Source organism: Gorilla gorilla, chromosome X (assembly GCF_029281585.2).
Source record: "Gorilla gorilla gorilla isolate KB3781 chromosome X, NHGRI_mGorGor1-v2.1_pri, whole genome shotgun sequence".
Taxonomy (NCBI): Eukaryota; Metazoa; Chordata; class Mammalia; order Primates; family Hominidae; genus Gorilla; species Gorilla gorilla.
In genome coordinates, this window is record NC_073247.2 from 89,997,879 (window position 1) to 90,018,905 (window position 21,027).

Below are 21,027 nucleotides of genomic sequence, written 5' to 3' on the forward strand. Positions count from 1 at the left end.
GACTTTTTAATGATTGCCATTCTAACTGGTGTGAGATGCTATCTCATAGTGGTTTTGATTTGCATTTCTCTGATGGCCAGTGATGTGAGCATTTTTTCATGTGTCTGTTGGCTGCATAAATGTCTTCTTTTGAGAAGTGTCTGTTCATATCCTTTGCCCACTTTTTGATGGGGTTGTTTTTTTCTTGTAAATTTGTTTGAGTTCATTGTAGATTCTGGATATTGGCCCTTTGTCAGATGAGTAGATTGCAAAAATTTTCTCCCATTCTATAGGTTGCCTGTTCACTCTGATGGTAGTTTCTTTTGCTGTGCAGAAGCTCTTTAGTTTAATTAGATCCCATTTGTCAATTTTGGCTTTTGTTGCCATTGCTTTTGGTGTTTTAGACATGAAGTCCTTGCACATGCCTATGTCCTGAATGGTATTGCCTATGTTTTCTTCTAGGGTTTTTATGGTTTTAGGTCTAATATTTAAGTCTTTAATCCATCTTGAATTAATTTTTGTATAAGGTGTAAGGAAGGGATCCAGTTTCAGCTTTCTGCATATGGCTAGCCAGTTTTCCCAGCACCATTTATTAAATAGGGAATCCTTTCCCCATTGCTTGTTTTTTGTCAGGTTTGTGAAAGATCAGATAGTTGTAGATATGTGGCATTATTTCTGAGGGCTCTGTTCTGTTCCATTCGTCTATATCTCTGTTTTGCTACCAGTACCATGTTGTTTTGGTTACTATAGCCTTGTAGTATAGTTTGAAGTTGGGTAGCGTGATGCCTCCAGCTTTGTCCTTTTGGCTTAGGACTGACTTGGCAATGTGGGCTCTTTTTTGGTTCCATATGAACTTTAAAGTAGTTTTTTTCCAATTCTGTGAAGAAAGTCATTGGTAGCTTGATGGGGATGGCATTGAATCTATAAATTACCTTGGGCAGTATGGCCATTTTCACGATCTTGATTCTTCGTACCCATGAGCATTGAATGTTCTTCCATTTGTTTGTATCCTCTTTTATTTCATTGAGCAGCGGTTTGTAGTTCTCCTTGAAGAGGTCCTTCACATCCCTTGTAAGTTGGATTCCTAGGTATTTTATTCTCTTTGACGCAATTGTGAATGGGAGTTCACTCATGATTTGGCTCTCTGTTTTTCTGTTATTGCTGTAATTACTCTTTTTGCTTACATGTCTGTCACACCCATTTAGACAGTAAGCTCATAGCTCATTAGTAGCAGTGAGTTGCTTTCTTCATTTGTTGCTCTTTTCCTCTCCTAATTGGGCAACTTTGAAGAGCAACTTTGTGGTCTTAAGAGCTTTTGAGTAACAGAGTATCTAATTTCCCAGGGTGGATGTCTAGGATCAGAGGAAGGAGCGTGTGTGTGTGTGTGTGTGTGTGTGTGTGTAAGTGCAGGTGCTGTTATGCAAGAATCTAAATAATGGTGTAAAGTGATAGTAAAATGTGGATATATCTAGTAGGGTAGAATCTAATTAGCCTGAAAATTCACAGAGTGCAGGGGACCATGACTCATGGATGGGCACTTTACAAATCACCAGAGAAGAAAGGAAAGGGGGTGGAGCAGATTGAATCTACACATTTGGGCAGAAAGGGAGGCAAAGATGTTAAAACAAAGAAGGCATAGCAGTGGCTCATGCCTGTAATCCCAGCGCTTTGGTAGACCAAGGTGAGTGAATCACCTGAGGTTGGGAGTTTGAGACCAGCGTGACCAACATGGAGAAACACCATCTCTCTTAAAAATACAAAATTAGCTGGGCGTGGTGGCACATGCCTGTAATCCCAGCTACTCAGGAGGCTGAGGCAGGAGAACTGCTTGAACCCGGGAGGTGGAGGCTGTGGTGAGCCGAGATTTTGCCATTGCACTCCAGCTTGGGCAACAAGAGTGAAACCCCGTCTCAAAAAAAAAAAAAAAAAAGGCATAAGTGGTCTCGTGGGGCTGGAGGAGAGTTCAAAATTGCCATATGTCAGAGACTAATGGAAATGCAAAGACTCAAGGATGTGTTTGATTATAGGTCTGAATGAGACTGATGGGTATTTTTGGATTGAACCAACAGCAGAGACAAAAAGATTAAATCAGTATCTGGATGTACTTTTGTGATTCTATTAAGTTATATGCCTGCCAAGATTTCCTTTACCTTTCTAGTAAATGCTAGCATGCACTGGATAGATAGTCTGTATGTGTTGGAGGAGTGCCAGCAGGAGTGGGGTGATGAAGGCAGGGCCAAAGCAGAAGAAGAAGTGGGGAGGCTGGGACTCAGGGCTCCTAAAACCGATACTTCCTCTTCTGCTGCTGAGCAGTGGCAGGATGCAGAAAACATATTTAAAGAGGGTGCAGCTCAGTGGAGCCCTGTTTTTATTTGACCAACTCCCCAGTGCCCTCTTTCCTCCTCTCCATGTAGCCTATTATTGTCAAATGAAAAAAAGTTGGTTGTGCCATCCTGTAATTCTGAGCTCAGGGAGGTTAGGGACAATGCTGTATTAATCTTTTGATACAGTAGGCACTCATTAATGTTTGTTGAATCAATATCTGAATGAATAGGAGAGTCAACAAATATGAATGTTTTGTAAATTACAAAGCTCTTTAAAATGTAAATTTTTATTATTCTCTTTCTTATTCATATAAGGCTCACCTACTTTGACCACACCACCCCACAATCATATCTCTCTTTGCACATAGGAAAATGTGTATTTGATGTTTATTGAGTGATTGTTTATTGATTGACTACAGTAAAGCTACTCATCCTCTATGGAGATTTAATCTACAAACCATCAGGCTATGCTAATGATCCCAGTGACTTTCTTCCATCGTAGTAAAAGATTTGGGGGAGGAGGGCAGAATGATCCTTCCGTCTGTGATCACTTTAGCCCTATCATTACAATAAGTAGCTTTCTTACTTCATATTTCCAGGGATGTGCTGCTCACAGGGATATGCTTTTTGGGAATACATTTCCAAGGATATGTATTCTCATTGGTTTTAAAAACTATGGGGGAACTGATACTTCATTGCTGACAGCTCTCAGGTGTTTCTTCTGTAGTCTCTTATTCTCCTTAAGAGGAGAACGTCAAACCCATCAATTCAGGCCATTCTGTTGTCAGACAGTTGGAATCTAAGCACATGACACTGTCAAACCAAAAAGGACCTTGGACTGTGGCATTCAGAACTAATGACAGTGTGTCCCCTTCCATTGTACTGTGCCAAAAATGCTTTATCCTGTGTAATCAGATTAAAAGGATGCATAAGACCAGAACTTAAGGGAAATGAAAGTTAACAAAAGGCAATAGAGATCTTGAGGAGTGCATGAGTGTGGGTGACAGTGTATAGTGGAGGATACTTTCACCCCTAGTTTGGGTGATAGAAATGTGTTGCAACCTACACACATACTTTTGAACTTTTTGTAAAGCACTAACTAGAGGGCCTTTTTCCAGGAATACCTCTATAACTCTCTACCTAATTACCAGCAGCTTGGAATCCTCTGATGTTCTGAGGTCATTGCTCACAGCTAACTCTGAGGCCTGCTTCTATCATCTTGGCATTTAGATGTCCGGCTCTTGCAAAATAGTTGTTCTCTAAGAGATTGCTTTTTATTTAAGGCCCTTTGTCTTAAGTAAGAATTCAAATTCAGATCAAACACAAATGGTAACCAATTTGGAATGAAAAGAAGCCTTATTACCTTCTGAGGCCTGAACATTTCCTAGGAACTTTGGAATAAGTATGTAAGACACATCTGAGATGTTTGAGTGTTGTTATTATTAGCTCAATTCTACTTAGCTTGGTGAATCCATGACAACACAAAGACAACCCTTTGTAGAAACAAACACTGTTAATCTGAAATTTATGAGAAATCTTAACAAGTCATATACTTTAGACATCTTGAAATGCTATTCAGAACTGGATTTTTCTTTCACTTTTAGGGAAAAGGGATTGATGAAAAATAAAAGAATGCCCAAATGTCTCCTATTTTTTCTTTAGCTCAAGGACCTTAAGTCTAGATCTGAACTCCTGTTTCTTTTCTATCAGTTACACGTATGTAGGAGCTCAAATGTCTGGGATGTATTGATTCTGAAAGCACTCTAAGCAAGATAATGACATTTTATTCATCAAAAGGAAAATCAACTATGTGTTAAATGTCCAAGGGCTTATGTTTACTCTTCTCTCTCTTTTCCTCTATTTCTATAAGGACCTCTTCCTAACTTATCCCCCATATTTAAAGTATTTTTTTCTCTTTTCTTCCGTATGTACCCACCGCCCCCCCCCAATCTAGAAGAAGGACTGTGGGGCACAGAGAAAGGAGAGGTCATGATGAGATGGAGTGGGATGAGACAGAATGAAGCAGCAGGATAGAAGAATTTATACAGTGGCCTTTTCTACTAATCCATAAAGAAATCTTAATTAAAGGCAAAAGTAATTGCCATCTGAGGGTGTTTTAGCACCTTGATTGTAACATGAATTAATGGACCTAAGATGTCTGGATTTATCTAATCAAATTAGATAAAGGAATGGCTTTCTTTATTGCCTTTTCTGTAGGGATGAGGATATGTACTTCTTGCTATGAGTCTATCAGACTTCTTAGCAGTTTTTTGTTTGTTTGTTTGTTTGTTTTTTGAGACGGAGTCTCGCTCTGTCGCCAGGCTTGAGTGCAGTGGCGCGATCTCGGCTCACTGCGACCTCCGCCACCCGGGTTCAAGCAATTCTCCTGCCTCAGCCTCTCGAGTAGCTGGGACTACAGGCATGCGTCATCACACCCAGCTAATTTTTGTATTTTTAGTAGAGATGGGGTTTCACCATATTGGCCAGGATGGTCTCAATCTCTTGACCTTGTGATCTGCCCACCTCGGCCTCCCAAAGTGCTGGGATTACAGGCGTGAGCCACCACACCCAGCCAACAGTTTTATTTCTGCACTGCAAAGCAACAAATTGGCATACTGACTAATCTATCTTTTGTAGGGTTGACTAATATAAATATATCTTTCAACAGTTTGTTCATATCTGATTGAACTGGGAAAGCTTTTCTCACTGACCCTTAAATCATACCACATAGATGTTCATGTGGCCTGAAACGCAAATAACACTGGAGTGAGAGATAAAAGTGACTTTAGGTCTTTCTATTTTAGACACACACACACACACACACAACTATACATACTTATATATTTTAAAAACGTGATTTGTATTATAACCAAATCTGTGATTGAACAAGTGGTTTTATGAAAGAGTAGTGGGATATTGTGTTGCATTCAAAACTTGCTGCAAAAAACTATTTTAATCCTTAGCATATAATCCTAAGAATCAAAGGGCTTGGTTAAAGTAGTAACAACAAAAGGTGGATAGTGCTTTCACAGAAATACTTTTTAAATACTACTCTTAAATATTTTATTCCTTTTAGAGTTCACATTGAGGTGTGCATAAGTATTGTAGGGCTAGTGACAACTATAATCCAGAGCGTTTGATGCTACTGACAGGTCCTAAGAGTAGGATGAAGTTGCTGAGACTTAGAGTGATGTCCCTGACCTAGCAATATAGTCTAGGGAGTAGAAAGTAGCTAGCCCTACTGTCTCTCCATGCAGTCAGTTTTGTTATATGTTTATCCACCTGGAATGAATGGAATTTAAACAAAATCCTTCTGATGGTGGTTTGTATTTTCAAGTCGCTTTCAGATTTTATATTTATCATTTTAAGAGATTTAGAAAATATTCCTATCAGCTCATTACTGCATTAGATACACAAAGGAACCAAGAAATACTAATGGCTGTTAACTTGCCAGAGAACACCCAGTTGTTTACATGACAAAGCAAGGGTGAACTCCCAGTTATCCCAGTTACCCCGTTTCTCTCCCATTGAAATCCATGCAGCAAGGTAGTTTAGAGCAGCCACTGTTAGGTGTTAGGAACATGAGAATAACAAAATGGACCAAAGTAGATGTCCATACAGGGCAATGTTATTTGGGAGATTATGATAGTTACCATTCATAGTATTGAATTCACAAGGTTGGGTATGTACCTTAAGAATCAGCACCTTCCCTTTATTATCCTTTATTATTGGTCAATTATACTGAAAATACAAATTTATAATTTTCTATACTGTGGAAGAGTCTTGCTTATATGACAGCTAAGTAGTTTCTAAATGCATCAAAATTTCATTAAGGGGAGGTAGTAGAAAATGAGAATTGATGATTCTGGATTAGGAATACACTAACATGCTAGATTAAGTCTAAAAGCAAATAGCAAACTTTTCTTAACCTACCATTATCTGTGTGCTTACTGGCTCCCAAACTGACTTATTTTATTTGGAGGAACCCTGATTGGTTGGTGTAGTCAATACTTAGGGGAACTGGGGAACAATTTTTTATCATGGATGAATGTAAACATAGCACTTGAGGTTGTTTATGATGTAAAAACAGATAGCTTTTAGTTAGAATTGAGCCATTAATAGTAAACAACAGAAAACATTTCTGAATGATTAAGACTTCTGTAATAAAGTTAAAATTGTCTTGTAACAAATTTTCCTAATGTATTTTAAATGTAATACAGTCCTTTGTATTTTATAATGCATTGTAAAAATATAAATATTTTTGTTTTTAAAATAGTGTACAATCTAGTTGAGATTTAGTTACAATTTCTTTTAAAATAATCATTTGTTAGACATATGGTATCATAGCTTCTCTCTAGGTTTCAAAATAATCAGAATACTGGAAAGCAGAACCACTGAATTCAGTAGGTGGAACTTACAAACCCATTTGTTTCCTCTTGAAAACAGCCTTTTTTGTCGCTAAGTAGAAAAATGTTCCTGGCTAAAGATTTTATTAAAATGTATGAATTTTTGGCTCTGTGTAAACTTAGTCTACACCAGATGTGTCTGAGTTACTAAATAGATCATGCAATTTTCTTCTATTCATTTATAGTTGAGAGAGCTTTATTTTTACAGTCTCTGGCCAGAACTGGCCACTTTCTAGTTGTACGGTGTGTTTCAAGAAAATTTTTTAGCCTCTCTGAGTCAATTTTCTCATTCATAAACATGGACAGTAACACCTACCTTGTCTAAATTATAGGATGTTGAAAGGTTCAGGTGGGATAACAAATGTGAAACTACCTTGTGAAAATTTTACTCTCCACTGGTTTAGCTTCAGTAATTACTACATATTTATTTTCCATATTGAAGGAAAATGTCACTACATTAGAGAAACTCCACTGAACCCTCAAAATGGGGATTTGAAAATATGTCTTACATTTCTGGCTTAATTATAAAGGCACTGGAGGCTTGCGGAGTGTGTCTCCTCTGTATTTTGCCACGTTGAGCCCTAGCAGAAGCACTGAGCAATATTTGTTGACAGACTGATCATATTATCAGATTTCTGGCTAAGAAATAAAGCAGAAAGAATTCATACTAGCACCCAAACTTAAAGCAGGCAAGGCAGATAACTTATCCCCAAACTCCTGGGAATTTGCTAAAATTTACCATCAGCAACATTTTACTACATACTGTTCTGGTCTTAGTACTGAATACTGAGTCTCCTTACCTGCTAACTTCAGGGTCCACAGTTCACTGTCCTTTTGCGTTTGTTCTCAGAAGCAAGCTCCAAGTCTTCAGTAAATTCGATCTACCAGTCCTTGCAATTAATCCTTGCTGGTGAGCTGCACAGTATCTTGATACCCTGTAGTGTCGTAAAAGCACAGTCCATTCACAGAGTGCCTGCTCTATAGGCAAGCTTCTTTGCAAAGATGGGTTGCTGCTATTTTTAAGAGGGGAGAGAGCGGGGCACATTTGCTAGCCAATATATACAGATATACAGATTCTTCTTCCTCTTTCAGATTAGCCTTCAAACTGTGAAAGCACTCCCGGAGTCTGACTTCTCTGGTGCAAAGTGGGGGAGGAGAAGGGTCAGAGAGGAAGGAAGAATAGAAACTGGAGACTTGCAGATTGCGTGTATGTATAAATAAACTTTTCTTCCTAGCTTCAGGAATAGAATTCTCAGGAAATTATTCAGCTGCTCTAAGATGGGAAGCAGGGAGGAGTGTTCTCTCTTCAGCTTAGTTCTCTGTGATTTCTGTGATTGTGAGGTCATTAGACTATTTGTAGGTGGGGAAAGATAATCCTGCCAGTATATGCTAATATAACTGGCGTTATGTGAAACCTGATCTTAAGCAACATAAATTTCATCTCTCTGTTTCTCTCTCTCTCTCCTTAATGACACTTGTGGCTCTATCCACATTCTGAAAAGCCTTTTCCTTTCTGGTTCCTTTTTGAGCTTTGTTTCCTGAAATCTTCATAACAATAAATTGCCTCCATTGGATTAAAACTGTTTTTTTCTTTTTTTGTCCCACTGAAGATGATCTGGAATGACTGGGCTTGCTGTCAATGGTCCTGTGTTGGAAATTTGGGGGATCAGGCAAGTGTTCTTGGCCTTTGACTAGGCTCTGAGGTGTTAGAGCTGTGGGGTGCTCGATATGGCTTCTGGAGAATAGGGACATAGCAGTCTGGTATGTGCTGATTGAAGCCTGGGGCAGAACTTTGATGTTAAAAACCAAATTGATAAGATCATGATGTGAATTTGTTACATCAATTATCTTGAGTTATATTAAGAAGATTCTATATGGAGATGGGCATAAATATGTTGATGTTAACACTTTGTAAACATGCCCCATAACTAACAACTAGTTTCATGTACTTGTAAAATATGAGCCCAGCAGTAGCCTTCTGGCTTGCTACCTGCTGTACGAACAAAGTCATTTACTCAAATTTTGTATCTTTAGGTACAAGAATTACCTCACAACCAACCTGGGGCAATCGCTTTAAGGCCCTTGAATCTTTATCTCTTTTCAGAGAGTTCTGGATTGTGGTGGTGATGGTGATAGTTGGAGGAAAAGGCTATCCAACCACATTTGAAGGGATGTTAACATTTGGATTCAAGACTAAACTTTCTAATCCTCTCCTAGGGAGTTTTAGTAACTAAACTGACATTCAAACTAGTATTTCTTCAACTGAGTTTGGATCCCCAAATATCTACAGGAAAATTTATAAGTGAGACAAAGAGTGAATTATCACTTTTCCTCCAGTCTGAAATGTTACAGCCATTTTGAGCTACAGTGGAAGGGCAATTCATACTCAGGAAATGAAGAAAAGAGAAAGGAGCTAGATCCTTTGTGGGGATAAGAAAGAGAGATCAGATTGTTACTGTGTCTATGTAGAAAAGGAAGACACAAGAAATTCCATTTTGATCTGTACCAAGAAAAATTGTTTCTGCTTTGATACCATACCCCAGCACGACACCCGTAAAGGGTCTCTGCTGAGGAGGAGTAGTGAAAGAGGGAGGTCTCTTTGCAGTTGAGATAAGAGGAAGGCTTCTGTCTCCTGCTCCTCCCTGGGAATGGAATGTCTCCTGTAAAGCCAACCATTCCCATTCTTTCTATTCTGATAGGATAAAACCGCCCTGTGGCTAGAGGCGAGATATGCTGGCAGAAATACTGCTCTGTTACTCTTTGCTACACTGAGGTGTTTGTATAAAGTGAAACATAAATCTGGCCTACATGCACATCCAGGCACATTACCTTTCCTTGAATTTATGCATGATACAGATCCTTTGCTCACGTTTTCCTGCTGACCTTCTCCCCACCTGTTGCTCTGCTACACTCCCCTTGCCAAGATAGTAAAAATAATGATCAATAAATACTGAGGGAACTCAGAGACCAGCGCTGGTGTAGGTCCTCACATGCTGAGGCTGCCGGTCCCCTGGGCCCACTGTTCTTTCTCTATACTTTATCTCTGTATCATTTCTTTTCTCAGTCTCTCGTACCACCTGATGAGAAATACCCACAGGCGTGGAGGGGCAGGCCCCCTTCAATCCTTGAGCTTCAAGTTGGCACCAAAATAGTTGTGGCAGAGAGGGTGTTTCTTGTGATTCTTCTTTGTGCTCCCCTACTTGTTTCTTTCATTAGCTAATTTTCTGTTCTTGAGCAATGGGAAAGGCAGTGATTCACCCATTCCCAAATGGGTCTTTGCCTTGTACAGCTGGATCAATTTACACCACACTTGCTATAAATGACATCAGACTCCTTGTCTCCTTTCTTCATCTCTTTATCTTTTCTCTTCCCATCCATCCGTCTTCATTACATATCTACTCTCACATTCTCTTTCACTTTAGGAAAGGTTGAAGTGCCCAGAATGATACCTGTCTGCTGCTGTCTCTCTACTCTTGCTCATTTTCCCAGACTCCTTCAGTTCTTACTTTCTTATTGAGGTAGGGAAGACCAAATAGGGAGTGGTGAGGGAGAGGGGGGATAACATGTAGTTGGATGGGAAATCTGTCTCAATGAAGTAAGACTTGGGTAGCAAGATAAAGAATTTTCAGTCACAACAGCGTTCACACGTAAGTGACAGGATTCATAGCTTATGTGGACTCAGAGCTGAAAGAGGTAATGAAAAATCATCATCTGGTTCAGACTTTATATTAAATTGAATTTGTGAGGGTATGACATGTCTGATTCATCATTGTGCCCTCAGCTGTTAGCTCATTGCCTTGTTTGGTTTGTTGAATAAATAAATCTAGTCCAACCCTTTCATATTATAGATGAAAAAGCAGGCTAGAAAGAGGCTCTCTCAAGATGCCATTATTTTACCACAAAATCAAAAACAGTAATTTTTCTTTCTCCAGGACTGAAATTTTTTCACAGCCAATACTAATTGCACTTTGGAAGGGTAAAGAGCGTGACTATACTCAAAGCCCAGCTCTATACAGACATATACGCTTGTTAAATTAAGTTTAGCCTAAAGCTGTCTCCTGGAAATATTTTAAGTTCAGCCTAAAGGTTTCTCTGTACATAGTGAACTATAACCTAACTAGAAGTATAAACAGACTGTAACCTACTCTTGTACCAGTCATCAAGATTGACCAAACGAAGGTAATCTCCTGTTCCAACTATGTTCAAATAAGGAAAATGCCAAGCTGTAACCAATCCAGCTGTTTCTGTATTTCACTTTGACTTGCTGTACATCACTTTCCTTTTTCTATCTATAAATCTTCAACCATACCTCAGCACTGGAGCCTCTCTGAACCTTTTCTGGTTTGGAGACTGCCTGATTCACAAATTGTTCTTTGCTCAATTAAACTCTGTTAACTTTAATTTGTCTAAGGCTTTTCTTTTATCACATTCATTCACACAGACTAGAATAGCCATGATTCACCTTTTAGTTCCAGCTTATAGAAACACGGAGACAATGAAAAAAATCAGGCTGGCTGTGGAAACATGGCTATTACAACTTTTCTTTTTCCTGCCCCAGGGCCTATTCCATGGGTATAAAACAACCCTGGATTGTCATTTTTAGTGAGGCAAGGGCCCTCCAACTGAGAGTGCTGGATGAGGTTGAATGAACCCTGTGAACAGAACAGCACAGACCACCTAGGAAGGATGGTACAGATCATCTAAATAATGTTACATTACTATATACATTATTCTGTGCTGTCACCACTAGCCATGCAGTAACCACTAGCCACACCTGGTTATTTAGATTTAAATGTAAATTAATAAAATAAATAAATAGTTCTGTATTTTAATTACACTAGCCACATTTCAGGCACTCAGTAGTATAGCCACATGTGAATGTGGCTACTGCATTGAACAGCACAAAGTTAGGACAGTTGTTAAAATTAATACCTAGCTTGGGGTAAAGAATATCAGTACAAGTTCATATAATTAAGCGCCAAAGCTGGGAAAAGAATCCAGGTTTTTGGGCATCTAATGAAGAGGAAGCAGATTTGTTTCTACCTCTACATATTTATTTATATTCAGTGTGGATCTCTGAGCATGGTTCAAGCACATTGAGTGTGTGCGACTCTATTTGTGGGCTTTAAAGTGTTTTGGGGGGCATGGGATCTGGTTAGCATGGATGAGAGAGCTCCTTTACATAAATTTTTGCAGTTCTTGCCTTTCTCTCCTGGCAAGACCAAAAGAGAAAATATTCATAAAGTTTCAATAAAAAAACAAAAAAACAAAAAACAAAAAATTATATAAATGAAAGGTGTCATGATTATGATGAGCTCCAGCTTTACTTCCTGCTGCTTAGTGTTTGCCCCTGAGTTCAGCTGGAGATGAGTATGGATGGGGAAGTGGGCTGGGTTGGAGGAAATTTTGGCAGCTCAGGTGACAGAGAGTCTGCGGGTGTGTGTGGTCAGGAAACCTGCTTCATGGACTCCAAGCCTAGGAACTGGAGCCAGTTAGACTTGCTCTTACCTCAACTTTTGCTACAAGAGAGGAACAGTAATGGAGGAATTAGGCAAAGACCTTCAGTGAGAGCTAGGCCTTTCCTTAATTAGGGAGATTAGCTACACTCACTTAAAAATGTGTCAAGCTAGGGAGGAGCCAAGACGGCCGAATAGGAACAGCTCCGGTCTACAGCTCCCAGCGTGAGCGACGCAGAAGACAGGTGATTTCTGCATTTCCATCTGAGGTACCGGGTTCATCTCACTAGGGAGTGCCAGACAGTGGGCGCAGGCCAGTGGGTGCGCGCACCGTGCGCGAGCCGAAGCAGGGCGAGGCATTGCCTCACCTGGGAAGCGCAAGGGGTCAGGGAGTTCCCTTTCCGAGTCAAAGAAAGGGGTGACGGACGCACCTGGAAAATCGGGTCACTCCCACCCGAATATTGCGCTTTTCAGACCGGCTTAAAAAACGGCTCACCACGAGACTATATCCCACACCTGACTCGGAGGGTCCTACGCCCACGGAATCTCGCTGATTGCTAGCACAGCAGTCTGAGATCAAACTGCAAGGCGGCAGCGAGGCTGGGGGAGGGGCGCCCGCCATTGCCCAGGCTTGCTTAGGTAAACAAAGCAGCCGGGAAGCTCGAACTGGGTGGAGCCCACCACAGCTCAAGGAGGCTTGCCTGCCTCTGTAGGCTCCACCTCTGGGGGCAGGGCACAGACAAACAAAAAGACAGCAGTAACCTCTGCAGACTTAAATGTCCCTGTCTGACAGCTTTGAAGAGAGCAGTGGTTCTCCCAGAACGCAGCTGGAGATCTGAGAACGGGCAGACTGCCTCCTCAAGTGGTTCCCTGACCCCTGACCCCCGAGCAGCCTAACTGGGAGGCACCCCCCAGCAGGGGCACACTGACATCTCACACGGCAGGGTATTCCAACAGACCTGCAGCTGAGGGTCCTGTCTGTTAGAAGGAAAACTAACAAACAGAAAGGACATCCACACCAAAAACACATCTGTACATCACCATCATCAAAGACCAAAAGTAGATAAAACCACAAAGATGGGGAAAAAACAGAACAGAAAAACTGGAAACTCTAAAACGCAGAGCACCTCTCCTCCTCCAAAGGAACTCAGTTCCTCACCAGCAACGGAACAAAGCTGGATGGAGAATGATTTTGACGAGCTGAGAGAAGAAGGCTTCAGACGATCAAAGTACTCTGAGCTACGGGAGGACATTCAAACCAAAGGCAAAGAAGTTGAAAACTTTGAAAAAAATTTAGACGAATGTATAACTAGAATAACCAATACAGAGAAGTGCTTAAAGGAGCTGATGGAGCTGAAAACCAAGGCTCGAGAACTACGTGAAGAATGCAGAAGCCTCAGGAGCTGATGCGATCAACTGGAAGAAAGGGTATCAGCAATGGAAGATGAAATGAATGAAATGAAGTGAGAAGGGAAGTCTAGAGAAAAAAGAATAAAAAGAAATGAGCAAAGCCTCCAAGAAATATGGGACTATGTGAAAAGACCAAATCTACGTCTGATTGGTGTACCTGAAAGTGATGCGGAGAATGGAACCAAGTTGGAAAACACTCTGCAGGATATTATCCAGGAGAACTTCCCCAATCTAGCAAGGCAGGCCAACATTCAGATTCAGGAAATACAGAGAACGCCACAAAGATACTCCTCGAGAAGAGCAACTCCAAGACACATAATTGTCAGATTCACCAAAGTTGAAATGAAGGAAAAAATGTTAAGGGCAGCCAGAGAGAAAGGTCGGGTTACCCTCAAAGGGAAGCCCATCAGACTAACAGCAGATTTCTCAGCAGAAACCCTACAAGCCAGAAGAGAGCGGGGGCCAATATTCAACATTCTTAAAGAAAAGAATTTTCAACCCAGAATTTCATATCCAGCCAAACTAAGCTTCATAAGTGAAGGAGGAATAAAATACTTTACAGACAAGCAAATGCTGAGAGATTTTGTCACCACCAGGCCTGCCCTAAAAGAGCTCCTGAAGGAAGTGCTAAACATGGAAAGGAACAACCGGTACCAGCCGCTGCAAAATCATGCCAAAATGTAAAGACCATCGAGACTAGGAAGAAACTGCATCAACTAACGAGCAAAATCACCAGCTAACATCATAATGACAGGATCAAATTCACACATAACAATATTGACTTTAAATGTAAATGGACTAAATTCTCCAATTAAAAGACACAGACTGGCAAGTTGGATAAAGAGTCAAGACCCATCAGTGTGCTGTATTCAGGAAACCCATCTCACGTGCAGAGACACACATAGGCTCAAAATAAAAGGATGGAGGAAGATCTACCAAGCAAATGGAAAACAAAAAAAGGCAGGGGTTGCAATCCTAGTCTCTGATAAAACAGACTTTAAACCAACAAAGATCAAAAGAGACAAAGAAGGCCATTACATAATGGTAAAGGGATCAATTCAACAAGAGGAGCTAACTATCCTAAATATATATGCACCCAATACAGGAGCACCCAGATTCATAAAGCAAGTCCTGAGTGACCTACAAAGAGACTTAGACTCCCACACATTAATAATGGGAGACTTTAACACCTCACTGTCAACATTAGACAGATCAACGAGACAGAAAGTCAACAAGGATACCCAGGAATTGAACTCAGCTCTGCACCAAGCGGACCTAATAGACATCTACAGAACTCTCCACCCCAAATCAACAGAATATACATTTTTTTCAGCACCACACCACACCTATTCCAAAATTGACCACATAGTTGGAAGTAAAGCTCTCCTCAGCAAATGAAAAAGAACAGAAATTATAACAAACTATCTCTCAGACCACCGTGCAATCAAACTAGAACTCAGGATTAAAAATCTCACTCAAAGCCACCCAACTACATGGAAACTGAACAACCTGCTCCTGAATGACTACTGGGTACATAACGAAATGAAGGCAGAAATAAAGATGTTCTTTGAAACCAACGAGAACAAAGACACAACATACCAGAATCTCTGGGATGCATTCAAAGCAGTGTGTAGAGGGAAATTTATAGCACTAAATGCCCAAAAGAGAAAGCAGGAAAGATCCAAAATTGACACCCTAACATCACAATTAAAAGAACTAGAAAAGCAAGAGCAAACACATTCAAAAGCTAGCAGAAGGCAAGAAATAACTAAAATCAGAGCAGAACTGAAGGAAATAGAGACACAAAAAACCCTTCAAAAAATCAATGAATCCAGGAGCTGGTTTTTTGAAAGGGTCAACAAAATTGATAGACCGCTAGCAAGACTAATAAAGAAAAAAAGAGAGAAGAATCAAATAGACACAATAAAAAATGATAAAGGGGATATCACCACCGATCCCACAGAAATACAAACTACCATCAGAGAATACTACAAACACCTCTACGCAAATAAACTAGAAAATCTAGAAGAAATGGATACATTCCTCGACACATACACTCTCCCAAGACTAAACCAGGAAGAAATTGAATCTCTGAATAGACCAATAACAGGAGCTGAAATTGTGGCAATAATCAATAGTTTGCCAACCAAAAAGAGTCCAGGACCAGATGGATTCACAGCCGAATTCTACCAGAGGTACAAGGAGGAACTGGTACCATTCCTTCTGAAACTATTCCAATCAATAGAAAAAGAGGGAATCCTCCCTAACTCATTTTATGAGGCCAGCATCATTCTGATACCAAAGCCGGGCAGAGACACAACCAAAAAAGAGAATTTTAGACCAATATCCTTGATGAACATTGATGCAAAAATCCTCAATAAAATACTGGCAAACCGAATCCAGCAGCACATCAAAAAGCTTATCCACCATGATCAAGTGGGCTTCATCCCTGGGATGCAAGGCTGGTTCAATATACGCAAATCAATAAATGTAATCCAGCATATAAACAGAGCCAAAGACAAAAACCACATGATTATCTCAATAGATGCAGAAAAGGCCTTTGACAAAATTCAACAACCCTTCATGCTAAAAACTCTCAATAAATTAGGTATTGATGGGACGTATTTCAAAATAATAAGAGCTATCTATGACAAACCCACAGCCAATATCATACTGAATGGGCAAAAACTGGAAGCATTCCCTTTGAAAACTGGCACAAGACAGGGATGCCCTCTCTCACCACTCCTATTCAACATAGTGTTGGAAGTTCTGGCCAGGGCAATCAGGCAGGAGAAGGAAATAAAGGGTATTCAATTAGGAAAAGAGGAAGTCAAATTGTCCCTGTTTGCAGACGACATGATTGTTTATCTAGAAAACCCCATTGTCTCAGCCCAAAATCTCCTTAAGCTGATAAGCAACTTCAGCAAAGTCTCAGGATACAAAATCAATGTACAAAAATCACAAGCATTCTTATACACCAACAACAGACAAACAGAGAGCCAAATCATGAGTGAACTCCCATTCACAATTGCTTCAAAGAGAATAAAATACCTAGGAATCCAACTTACAAGGGATGTGAAGGAACTCTTCAAGGAGAACTACAAACCACTGGTCAAGGAAATAAAAGAGGATACAAACAAATGGAAGAACATTCCATGCTCATGGGTAGGAAGAATCAATATCGTGAAAATGGCCATACTGCCCAATGTCATTTACAGATTCAATGCCATCCCCATCAAGCTACCAATGACTTTCTTCACAGAATTGGAAAAAACTACTTTAAAGTTCATATGGAACCAAAAAAGAGCCTGCATTGCCAAGTCAATCCTAAGCCAAAAGAACAAAGCTGGAGGCATCACACTACCTGACTTCAAACTATACTGCAACGCTACAGTAACAAAAACAGCATGGTACTGGTACCAAAACAGAGATATAGATCAATGGAACAGAATAGAGCCCTCAGAAATAACGCCGCATACCTACAACTATCTGATCTTTGACAAACCTGAGAAAAACAAGAAATGGGGAAAGGATTCCCTATTTAATAAATGGTGCTGGGAAAACTGGCTAGCCATATGTAGAAAGCTGAAACTGCATCCCTTCCTTACACCTTATAGAAAAATTAATTCAAGATGGATTAAAGACTTAAATATTAGACCTAAAACCATAAAAACCCTAGAAGAAAACCTAGGCATTACCATTCAGGACATAGGCGTGGGCAATGACTTCATGTCCAAAACACCAAAAGCAATGGCAACAAAAGCCAAAATTGACAAATGGGATCTAATTAAACTAAAGAGCTTCTGCACAGCAAAAGAAACTACCATCAGAGTGAACAGGCAACCTACAACATGGGAGAAAATTTTCGCAACCTACTCATCTGACAAAGGGCTAATATCCAGAATCTACAATGAACTCAAACAAATTTACAAGAAAAAAACAAACAACCCCATCAAAAAGTGGGTGAAGGATATGAACAGACACTTCTCAAAAGAAGACATTTATGCAGCCAAAAAACACATGAAAAAATACTCATCATCACTGGCCATCAGAGAAATGCAAATCAAAACCACTATGAGATATCATCTCACACCAGTTAGAATGGCAATCATTAAAAAGTCGGGAAACAACAGGTGCTGGAGAGGATGTGGAGAAATAGGAACACTTTTACACTGTTGGTGGGACTGTAAACTAGTTCAACCATTGTGGAAGTCAGTGTGGCGATTCCTCAGGGATCTAGAACTAGAAATACCATTTGACCCAGCCATCCCATTACTGGGTATATACCCAAAGGACTATAAATCATGCTGCTATAAAGACACATGCACACGCATGTTTATTGCGGCATTATTCACAATAGCAAAGACTTGGAACCAACCCAAATGTCCAACAATGATAGACTGGATTAAGAAAATGTGGCACATATACACCATGGAATACTATGCAGCCATAAAAAATGATGAGTTCATGTCCTTTGTAGGGACATGGATGAAATTGGAAACCATCATTCTCAGTAAACTATCGCAAAAACAAAAAACCAAACACCGCATATTCTCACTCATAGGTGGGAATTGAACAATGAGATCACATGGACACAGGAAGGGGAATATCACACTCTGGGGACTGTTGTGGGGTGGGGGGAGGGGGGAGGGATAGCATTGGGAGATATACCTAATGCTAGATGACGAGTTAGTGGGTGCAGTGCACCAGCATGGCACATGTATACATATGTAACTAACCTGCACAATGTGCACATGTACCCTAAAACTTAAAGTATAATAAAAAAATAAAAAATAAAAAAAAGGAAAAAAAAATGTGTCAAGCTTAGAAATAATGCATGTTCTCACTTATAAGTGGGAGCTAAACATTGAACACACATGGACATAAAGATAGGAACAATAGACACTGGGTACTACTTGAGGGGGGAGTTTGGGAGGGGACAAGGGTCAAAAAACTACCTATCAGGTGCTATGCTTACTACCTGGGTGACAAAATCATTTGTACACCAAGCCTCAGTAACACATAATTTACCCACGTAACAAACCTGTATATGTACCCCTGAACCTAAATATAAAAGTAAAAAGAAAAAAAAATTCTGAAAAAATTCAGATTCATTAACGAGAATTGGCCCAAAGACTGACTGTCATAGGAGAGATCATCCGCTATCGATGGGGAGAATTGGATGTGAAAAACATACCATGGATTATACAATGAGAAGATGCAGGTAATGGTGACTTTAACGCCCTGGGTTGGTGGGCATGGGAAGGATACAGAGAGGATGTCTAGATTATACAGTCAACCCGCCCCCACTCTTACTCACCAGGCAGGTTTGGGAGACAGACAGCCTGGGCCAAATTTCAGCTTGCTCTGCAAATCTGGGTGAGTTCTAGAGTCCTGCAGATTCTATTTCCATAGAATGTTGGAGCTGAAGAGAACCAGGGAGAGCATCCATGTCTTCCTCTTATTCTACATATGAGGAAACTTATGATGCAAATTAGTTGTAGTGTTGCTTTGTTTGATTGGTTGAATAAATAAATCTAGTCCCACCCTTTCATATTATAGATGAGGAAACTGAATCCAGAGAGGATCCCTCAAAAGCCTTGAGGCTCCCTCAAGATGACTTTTTTTTCCATCCTTGGATAGATTATTCCATCATTCTGAGTCTTAGTGTTCTTATTAGAAAAAATAATCACAATAATCTTGGCTCTGTTTATTTCACAGAATTTAAAAATCAAATAATATGAAAGACATGAAAGGGCTTTATAAACTGTAAGGTATTATGCAGATAAAATTATTTTATTGCCTATATCTTCATCCTCCTCTCCTACCCAATGCCTTCTCTCACCCAAAATACTGCATGCCTTCTTATAAATATTTTCTTGGAGAGACATATTTGGGTAACTTGAGATAACTTGGGGTCTTGAAGGGTGTTATCCTCCCAGGGCAGGGAATTATTGCCATTGAGTATCTAGTTGCAAAGGACCACTTTTACGTATGGAGCTATGTTTACCACAACGGCAGCATCTGCCAGGTGTTATTTGTATGTATTTCCTGCTTGTTTTTGTGTGTTAGGGAGTTGTGTAAGAACAAGGCTTAGGGACAATTGAAGTTCTATTTGTAAAACTGGCTTAGCTGTTGGAGTTCTCTGAAGGTAAATGGAAAACATTCACTTGGCTTGAAATTGGAATCCCAAGACCTAGGTTTATTTTGGCTCCATCACTTTTGGTATGACCTGGGGCACAGCAAGTCACTTACATCTTATGAGTCTCAGTTTTCTCATTTGTAATTAATAAGACTAAAGGGATAATGCTATCCACCCTGTACTGCACTGGGAACAGTGAGCTAATGCACCTGAAAGTGCTTGTGAACTGTAAATAGCTGTAAAAACAACCTCTCGGTTGTTTCCTAGTAACAGGGGAAATTCCCCAGAGACATGCTCTGAAGTTGTCTTTGGCATATTTCCTTTACCTCAGCAGGGACCAGCTAACCCTCTAGCCAAGGGAAATTGATTTAAATATTTGATTTTAGGGCCCAGCCCTTAACCTAGCTTCACCTCTCTTGATGAAACATCCTGGCTTTCAAAAAATACCAACAGTACTAGCTTGGGCAAAATTTTTGAAGCAAATCAAATATATTTTCACCTACTCCCTCTTTTTCTTTTTTCATTTCAGCATCCCCTCCCCTAGAGGAGGTAGAGTGCTGCAGAAGAAACAGCATTCTGAGAGGCTGTATGCCCTAGTTATTAATAGCTTATGCTTTGGAGGTAAATAAATTTGGGCGGAATCTTTGTTTCACCATTTACTGGTTGTGATTTTGGACAAGTTATCCAACTTCCAGCTCTTGGTTCCCCAGATTCCTTGTCTGTAAAACGGGGCCAATAATTTGACTATGTTATGGGGTGGTTAAAAGCCTTAAATGTAACAGTGCCTGGCACAAAGTATGTTTCCAGTAAATGTAGCTTTATTTTTATTTACACTATGGTTTTGCTCTCTCAGAGTTATTTATATTTTAAAGTTGCCAGACTGGAATTAGACACTGTCTGAAAGAATGATTTCTGGTTTGGAGCATTAAGAACTTTCCTACATCTTAACTCTGCTGACTTGGTAGTTTGTATAGGTGAGTCTTCAGGGAACATTGGTTACAAATTTGAATACAAAACATAATCTTGATGTTTTGGGGGGTATAGTATTTCCACAGGCCTTTCATTTTATCCTTGTTTGGTGATTTTTCTTTTGGTTTTGCTTACAGATGATCAGAAGTGCTTTTCCTGATGTTGATTATTTCCTAATAAATATGTGCATCCCTGTTCTGTCTGTATTGCCTGGTCAAGGCTTTGACCTTGACTAAAACAAACAAAAATGCAGATATTTTTTCCTGGACTTCAGAGAACACATAAAAATATGTGTCTCATGAGGCTAAGCTGGATCCCTAGAAGTATAATAGCTATGGTTA

At 40.0% G+C, this 21,027-nt stretch overlaps 1 protein-coding gene across 1 annotated transcript in view; it reads right to left on the reverse strand.

The window, feature by feature from the left end:
• The window catches only part of CYSLTR1 (cysteinyl leukotriene receptor 1), a 62,786-nt gene extending 54,769 nt beyond the window's left edge, over positions 1-8,017 (reverse strand). Inside the window, exon 1 of the mRNA XM_031005919.3 lies at positions 7,510-8,017. The gene's annotated coding sequence lies outside the window, so the exon portion shown is untranslated. The remainder of the gene's footprint in view (positions 1-7,509) is intronic.
• Between the last annotated feature and the right edge of the window lie 13,010 nt (positions 8,018-21,027).